The sequence below is a fragment of the Orcinus orca genome, chromosome 12, assembly GCF_937001465.1.
Source record: "Orcinus orca chromosome 12, mOrcOrc1.1, whole genome shotgun sequence".
NCBI classification, from domain to species: domain Eukaryota; kingdom Metazoa; phylum Chordata; class Mammalia; order Artiodactyla; family Delphinidae; genus Orcinus; species Orcinus orca.
In genome coordinates this window covers 53525517-53535005 of record NC_064570.1, presented here as the reverse complement: position 1 = coordinate 53535005, position 9489 = coordinate 53525517, and the positions used below count along the sequence as shown (strand labels likewise).

Here is a 9489-nt window from a genome sequence, read left to right as displayed (position 1 = left end):
TTGATTTGGAACAGTTTTGCGCCTGGTGAGTAGGCAGACCCAAGCCAGAGTCTACAGCACAGTCAGGCAGGTGGCCAGGAGGCTACAAGTCCTGCCAAGAACGCAAAGGTGAACCTCTCACTCCTGGCCAAATGGTCATCCACAGAAGTAGAGTCAGCAGCACAGTGCCCTCTACAGGAACTTTGGGAGACCTATGCCTCCACCTGGGACCATGCCAAACAGTCTCCTGCCTTATGTAGCTACTTCCAAGCAGGGATGTTTCTGGATCTTTTGCCACTGAAGAACTTTTCATCCTCTAATTGTCTATTGGTATCTTTCTATATTCCACGTCACCCTCCCAAAGTGACAGCCCCACAGATTTCCAATACTCAACAACCAAGATCCATTCTCCTTGGGGCCGGCATTCCATGCCCTTCCCAGTCCATCGTCACCAGTCCTTCTGGCCTTGTCTCCCACTACACCTGGGCTCTGGTCCTATTAGGCTGCTGGCAACATTCATTAAAGCCTAGAAGTATGTGAATCATGAGATGCGCCATCCAAAAACCTATGGCCTTCCATATTTTCCATTAAACTAAGAAAACAACATATCTGAAGCTAACACTCTAGCATAATGTGCAATGTTGGAAATTATAATGAGAACTAATCTTGTTGATTTTAATAAGTTCTGTCCATGTCTCGCTTTAACATTACGATTATAATTTTACATAACACTTGATAGCACTTGAAAAAGCACTTTGCTTACATTATCTCTTTAATCCTCACAACAATCCTGTGAATATTTACAGATGAGAAAACGGAGACACAGATATATTACTTTGATTTTTCCCAAGGTCACACAATTTCTGGGAGGCAGAGATGGTTTCCGATCCCACATCTCCTGATTTTAAAATCTCATTAACATTCTACTACCCAGTCTTGCTTTATTTACCAATGTAAATCTCCACAATGTTCACCTAAACTCACAGACAATGAAAATTAATAAAACAAACTACTTACCTTTGAGAATTTCAGAGCAAAAGCTATGTTTTCTTGACACTGTTCTGATTCTTTTAGTGCTATAATAAGGGGTATATGCCTCTCTGCAGATCAGTGTCATTAGAAACCCCAACCAAGACTGGCCACAGATAGAGAAATGAAAGCTTGTAAAAAGCACTGGAATTGAACAAAAATGATAGTAATGAAAAGGTAGGAAGACAAACAGCATTTCAGCAATTACACTGTTCTGCACAGAAAGCTGCCCAGCATCAAATACTGGCCTCTTTATGTTGTCATGCAAACATCTAGTTGCACCACTTACCATCTACAGTGCTGAAGAGAGACCAAACGAGCCAAATGCTATTTCTTTATTGTCATTTGCCATGGATTCTAACACTCAAAGAAAGGAGCAGAGATTATATAAAACTGCAAGAATCTACTCTGTTCTAATACTGGTGAAGATAAATATGCATCCCTGGAAAAACCCTTGGCACCCAGATGGAATGTGGGGTTGGGAATAGCAGAAGTGAGTGAAGGAGGCATGGGATGAACTCCCAGGGCCTGACTCATGGAAAATGCGGGGAAGACTCAAATGGCTCCATTTAAAAGTAATCAAATATGAATATTTTTCACAGTAAAAAATTTTACTCACTTTTAAAAAGAAATGCCTCCCATATCTTTGACTCAGCTATCCCACTTCTAGGAATTTACCTAAGAAGGAAACACACACACATACACACAAACACATACCCATATGTGATAATCTCAACACACATACGCACACACACGCACACACACCTATATGTGATAAAAGTCTTGGTTGAGATTGAGGAGGGTGTCAGAGGAAGACAAGGAAGGGTTGAAAGAGATTTAATTTTTACTATATCCTTTTGTACCTTTGGATTTTTGTCCAGTTGAACACCTATAACCTATATAAGAAATTAAATAATTAAACAAAAAAATTTTTAATCCATGCTTCAAATACACATACTCTGTAACCCAGAAATAACTCCTTTAAAAATATTTACAGAGCTTCCCTGGTGGCACAGTGGTTGAGAGTCCACTTGCCGATGCAGGGGACACGGGTTCGTGCCCCGGTCCGGGAAGATCCCACATGCCGCAGAGCGGCTGGGCCCGTGAGCCATGGCCGCTGAGCCTGCGCGTCCGGAGCCTGTGCTCCGCAACGGGAGAGGCCACAGCAGTGAGAGGCCCGCGTACTGCAAAAAAAATACAAAAAATATTTACAAATAAGCCCCAACAAGTCTATACAAGGATATTTGGTGCAGTAACATTTGTAATACAAAAGATTAGATGGAATCTAACTTCCTTTCCATCAATAGGAGAATGGTTCAATAAATTCCAGCACTTCTATTCAATGTAAAACTCTGCAGCCATGAAAAGTAATATATCCACATGCAAAATACTCTGCAAAATAAATTGTTTTTTTAAAGCAAAGTGAAGGACAACAGGTATAGCTTACTACCATTTTTTGTGAAAATAGAGAATATGTAAATATAAACATTCCTGTATATACTTTCTATATAGAAGGAGACTAAGGAAACTAGTAACAGTGGTTAACAGTTGGGAGGGTTTCTGAAAGGTTGATGATTTTCGGTGTATACCTTCTTTTTTGTTTTTAATTTTTAGTCTTGGTATGCATTAATTTTTCAATCAAAAAAGATCTTTTAAAAATCAGTGCCTCACCACAATGACACAAAGAAAACCCACAGCAGCTACCTTTATCAATGAACTTTGTTCTTTACTGACGAATCTGAGTAGACAAGCAAGCATTAACAGTATCTGAGGAACAGCAAGAATCCAAAAGAGAAGGACCAAGACGAGCAAAGAAAACAAAGAAAACAACTGACCTGATACAAAAGAAAGCTACTTAGTACTCCCAGAGATATTTGAGATGATATTATAACCTTCTCCCTGCAAAAAAGAAAGGAAATAGAAACCAAATTGTTCTTGGAAACTAAAAATATGACTGAGAAATATAAAAAGATCACACACATCATACAATCAAAAGAGAAGAGAAAATATGAAAGAAAAGTTGATACATAGAGGATAAACCCTCAAGAACACATATTTATCTCATAAAAGTTCCAGAAAGAAAAAAGAAATAGAGATAAAATAATGAAATATATGATTGAAAAAAATCTCCCAGAGCTGAAGACAGACATGAGTCTTCATATGGGCAGAAAGCCAGGCAGAAAACATGAACAAATCCTTGTGAAATTCAATAATCCCAAGGATAAAGAGAAGGTTCCAAAAGCCCTTCCTGAGTATGAAACAAACCAACTAAAGTTTCATACACAGGAATGAGAAACAGAATGGCATCAGATTTATCATCAGTCACACTAAATGTTAGAAGACAGCCGAACAATGGCCTCAAATTCAGAGGAAGTAATGTTGAATCTGAAATTCAATACCCAAGAATCCTATCAAATATGAGGGTAAGATAGATATAGTTTGAGACGTAAAAAAATGAGAAAGTTTATTTCCCTTGTAACCTAATATGGTATCCTTGCACCTAATATGGTTAATCTATATTAAAGAAAAATTACGGTCAAGCAGCTGGACAATCTTAAGATATGATGCTTTCTTGCATAAAAAAGAAAAATAAAGTGTCAGGAGAAACAAATATGGAAAAGAATGAGGTCTAAATAAACAGTGGCATGATCTTGAAAAATTGACAGTGTTAAAAAAAAAAGTCCATCTGAGCTCTGTGCTTAGAACATTCTTTATGAACAACACTAGTTTTGTGATATTAAGATTATATCTTCTCCACAAGTCCAATCACACTATTTGGTTTTGCAAAGAAAATATTTATATAATCATAATATTATAAAAACTCTTTATTTATTTTCCATTTTCAGAATCGACCTACAGACCAACATGTAAGATATAAATATATATTACCAAACAGAATATAAATATATCTTGACAATGTAAAAGTAATATATGTGATGACAGTTGGGAGTTGGTTATATGGGAAGGGGAATTGGAAAGGATAGGAGTGCTACTTTCCTCATGTCAATCACAGGGAGCATGATTTTGTCTAAATCAGATCAAGAAATAGGGCTTAGGTGTATAATCTAAACTTATAAAAGTAATCAATAGAAAAACTAAAATGTAATTAACCCAAATGAAGTTAGTGTGGTGGAGGTAGAAAGAAAATGTGAAAACAGACCTACATTCACCAATTTTTATGGCATGGGGTCAACTGACACTGTTCAAAGTTGATACACCACCTTAATGAGTGTTTGGGAGACATTTTACATAAAAATTAATTTTTTTTATTTTTTTATTTTGTGTGTGTGTGTGCTTTAAATATGTGTTTGGGGGAGGGGAACACACACTTCTATCCAATTAAGAGAAACATTTATACCGTCCAGGTCTTTTATTTTCTTTACACCCATCATGCCATAAATTCATAGGGAATGGGCTCCAACAGTTCAGGCTCCTTTCCATTGGTTCTCATGAAGTGTGCTTCTCTGGGTGGAGCAGGCTGGTGCTTCAGCTGAACCCAAGTACCTTTCTCTTTGGCTTCCTTCTTTTTCTGATCATTTTCCTTCACCCGTTTCAGGAAGCTATCTCGGCTCTTAGAGTGCTTAATATGATCGATACGCACGTTAATTCTCTTGGCAAGAACCTTCCCTTAACTTGTTTGTTTACAAGGATGCCAATAGCATGCTGGGTAACACTGCAGACTCGCTCAGTTTTGCCATGGTAACATTTGTGGGGCATTCCTTTTTGAACAGTGCCCATTCCCTCGATATCTACAGTATCACCTTTCTTGTAGATTCTCATGTATGTGGCCAAAGGACCAACTCCATGTTTTCTAAAAGGCCTAGAGAACGTGTAGCAGGTGCCCCTCCTCTTTCCCTTTGTGTTGGTCATTTTGGCGAATTACTGGAAGATGGCGGTTCCGGACGAAAGGAAAAATTAATTTTTAAACATTTCTCAGTGGCTTCCTCTGGGAAGTAAAGTTAGGCTGTAGGGCAAATAAGTCTTTTCATTTTTGTTTTATCCACATTTATGCTATTTGAATTTTCACTTCAGTGTTCTTACGCTTTTTTATAATTTTTTTTAAACATGCTTCTTGTACAAATGGGCTGCCCCATAAACTCTCATCAAGACATTTATATAAGTTATTATTATGACTGATTCTAACAATAATAATGAAAAATATATTTTACTGAGGGCATTTTACGTGCTAAAGGTTTAGTGAGCACTCCGATTGAATCATCACAACAATCATGTTATACACACTATTATCTCCTTTATTTTATGCACAAGGAAACTAAGACTTAAGAGGTTAAGTAATTTTCCACAGTAACGCATCAAATAAGAAGGAAGGGGAGCTATGGCTTAAACTCAGGACTGTCTGACTTCAAAGTTCATGCTTAAAACCACTAAACCCCACTGCCTGTACTCATCCTATGATTTTGAACTAGCAACTTGCAGACTCCATTTTCTCTGTCGACTATATCAACTCTGAGAGATCTTTATTTGAATTCCAGGGTAGCTCCTTTGACTGAAGACAATTTCCAAGACCAACACTTTATATACCAGTTGCAGTAAATGCTAGGAGGTAGCAAAGCAATGACCACAAATTCTGAGAGCAGAGAATATTGCCTAAAATTCAACACTCAAGGATCCCGTCAAATGTAAGGTGAGATAGAGAGATCTTCAGACATAAAAAGGACTGAGAAAAAAGGATGCATTTTGTGCTATCTTAATAATATGTCTTATCCTGAGGCTTGTTTGAAGTTGGTAAATAGAAACATGTAGTTCCAAAAGAGATTTTGGTGTATATACCTAATAAATTTTATTTCCTTTGTACCCTTTCACAAAAAAATCACATGAAGATTTATTTCAGAAAGGGGGAATACACATCTCTACACAACTGGACCATTAGAGTTAAAAAAAAATATATTCTGTCATTCCACTTCCTGCAAGCTTTACAATTAGGAAAACAAAGAAAAAGTCAACACCCATTACTTCATGTGACAAGTAACTTAGTTTCTGCTTTTGGCAAATGGGACTAGATTCTGCTTATTCGGTCATTCAACTAGTGTTTGGAATCACATTGTTTTGTGCTAGGGAGATGACAGTGAACTACAGACATAGTCTGAGTTGCTCACCATAAACCAAGGAGTGGCTGGAGGGGTGCCTGAGGCCCCACCATGTCAACCAGCACCCCCATGCTCACCCTCACTACCATTCTTCTGATTGTTCATGATGATTTTAGTCCTGGGAAAACAAAACTTCAAGCTCTCCATACGTTCTTCCCCTTGAAAGAGATTGCAGTCCCAAAGCCACATCCTATATAAAAATTCAGAAACCATCAGGAGAGCTTAGAGTCCTGTGGGGATAGACAAGCAATTAACCAGAATTACATAATCCATTACACATACATGGGTCATGAAGTAAAGGGTTCTGAGGGTTTTTTTTATTATTATTTATAAGGTTTTATTGCTATATGAAGTGGAAGGGGAGGAAGTTATGGACCAAGCCATGCAACATAGTTTCAAAGTAAAGGATTAGAATAATCAGTCACATTTCTTATCTACCATATACTTTGATAAGCTATAAATTGTATTTTTACATTTCAAAAGTGTTTAAATTTTCCACGTGTCTCGTATAGGTGTATAAACCAAAATCTCTTTTGGAACTACATGTTTCTATTTACCAACTTCAAACAAGCCTCAGGATAAGACATATTGTTAAGATAACACAAAATGCATCCTTTTTTCAGAATCCTTTTCATAAACTCCACAGCCAGATATTTTGCAGAAGTCTCTTCAGCTTAAAATAGAAATTCTCTTCTATAGATAGCTAAAACAGATTTGAGATGAAGAAGGTTAACTGCTCTTTTGTGGGTCACAGCACCGATGTGCTTCAGCCCTCAGAGCACAGCTGAACTTGTACTCATTGACTGAGTTACCACTTTCTTTCCCTCAATGTCTTTAAGCTGAGTCTGTTTTGGCACATTGGTTTATTAACACATGGACCCATATATGGTAAATTCATTTGATAGCTCCTCCCAATCCCTTGATACTAAATATTGAAGGTTGATTAGAGATGGAAAAATGATGCTACTCATAGTAGAAGAGACCAAAATCCAGTCCTCTCTTCCCCTTTTGCTAAAAAGATGCTTACGTTGTTTGGGTGTCTCCTCTCCTCTGTACATCCTGGTGCTCAGAAGAGGGAGGGGGGGCCCACTCCACACTGCCTGGTTTCCTGTTCTTATTATCAAGGATTAGTTTGGACATGGGCATGAGGTATAATTCTAGATACAATGATGTGTGGGAAATCTGGGAAAGGCTCTCTCTCCTTACTAACAAAAAAGATAGTTGGGGATAAACATCCCCTGTGCCCAATGTCATTGTGTTCATGAGCATTCCTGGAGCTGTGGCAGCCATCTTGCAACCATGTGGGGAACTAAGTCAACAGGTCCAAGAGGGTAGAACAGAAAGATGCAGAGAACTTATATTTCTGCTCTGTTGAGCAACTGAATTGACCACTGAATCAATCAACAATCTGGAGCATTCACATTTGGACTTCGTGTTATGTGAGATAATAAATATTCCTCATGTGTAAGCCATTTTGAGTCAGGGTTTTCTGTTACTTAGCAGATAAACACATCCAAACTGGTCCATGTAGATTAGTTCTCTCTGTTATCCCTTTCTTCCTCCACCCAACCACCATTCTTAACATAATTTAATTGGTATTAACATTTTTACACAGGTAGATTTAGCTTTCTTCGTTGATAAATTTAAATTTCTCCTCATGTTTTAAACTTTACCTTGGCAATCTAGTTTAAGAAACTGATCTTATCAAAGATATCTGGTTACCATACCCATGGGGCACTAATAATATTCTTAAGGTCATGGAAGTAGCAGTATGAGGCTACAATGTTTTTTGATAGCCTAACATATCCGTTTTGACCAAAGACTCTTTTCCCTATTAAAAAAAAAAGAAAAAAAAGAAACGAAAAAACTGAGTTATATGTGGAAGATTTCTAATTCTTATCCCAATTTTTTTTTTTTTGATAGACTTTCATTACAGCAACTCCTTAAAGCCTGGCTCTTTGTCTTTCACAGTTTAATTTCTTGGCTTTGAGTTAATATTATTCCCTTAATCTCACTAATCCTCTAAGAAAGATGAACATAATGGTGAACTTCATGTAAGAAATATCCTATTAAATTTTTAAATGATTAAATTGTACACATAAAAATAAAATATGAATTTACATTGAATTTACATAACTTCCTGCCCAAATTCCTGAATTTTAAGCCATCTTTTCACCAATACCACTTCCAAATGTCTCTCTACGTGAGCTTTATCAAGACAAGTGTCAGAATTCATAAAATCAACCAAAGCAACTGAAAGGCCTATGCTAATAATAAGTCATAACACAAGTCAAGGTTAATTACAATTAGATTTTAAATATTTTGCTTGAGGACGCTAAGCTTATTTAGTCTGGAACATAGTTTTAAAATGAAATGCTTATATATTGATATAAAAGATATAACAGTATAGTACAGCTGCGGGGTAGAGGGAGGAAACACCACGTAGCACTATTTAAACATTACATATTAATCTCAAAAATAACAAAAATAAGCAGTTTGACCGTAAATTATTCTCAGGACTTTAGCTTTAAAAAAAAAAAAAATGTAAAGGCCTTAATCTCTTAAGCACTTCAGGGCAATGACAATTTTTTAAAATTGTAACTAGGAGGAAGCTAAAATGCCAACATTCATTTCTGAATTTTGCAGCCAACTTTGTCATACAAGTGCTTTACTAATATTTTTTTTCATACTTGTTCTAAAAGGCGTTCTCCGGAATAAAGCCTTAAGTTTAAATCAAAGACAAGTTATTCAGAACCCACCCTACCATATTTGTAGTGGCTCTCTAGCTCCTTATAAGGAAAAATACTGGAGATGAGGTTAGAAATTTTAAAAGTAAATGTGAGGATGTGGTAAAGAATGATCTTATCCAGTCTGTAAAATGGGTACGGGATTTTTAAAGTCCAAGAATAGTGGATAGTCTAATATGAAAGTGAATGAAGATACTCCTCAAGCAAAAAAAGAAACCCTTTTTTTTAAGGAAAGCTTGAAGGAATTTTGAGAATTGTACTTTAGCTAAGGAAGATAGCTAAAGTACAATTTAGCTATTGTACTTTAGCTAAAGGGGGGGATCTGAGTGGAGGATATGCAGAGTTCTTATTTTTAGTAATTTTTCAAAAAGTCTAAAATTATTACAAAATGATAGGTTTTAAAATATTTTTAAATTATTACTATTTGGCATGAGAAATTAATTCAGTTGTCTAAAATGTTTATTTTTCTGAGCAGGGTCATAATAGTTAAGAAGATTATTGTGCTGGAAAAAGCTTCAATAAGTGGTCCATGGCCTCAATTCCTACCCTGGTTCTCAGTGGTATTTAAAGACATCAATCTCCATAGATAGACTTTTACTTTCACACAGCTGAGTCCTACATAGAAG

At 36.5% G+C, this 9489-nt stretch overlaps 1 pseudogene; it reads right to left on the bottom strand.

Moving 5' to 3' along the window:
- Positions 1–4304: 4304 nt before the first annotated feature.
- On the bottom strand, positions 4305–8806 carry LOC117199381 (60S ribosomal protein L21-like; annotated as a pseudogene).
- Between the last annotated feature and the right edge of the window lie 683 nt (positions 8807–9489).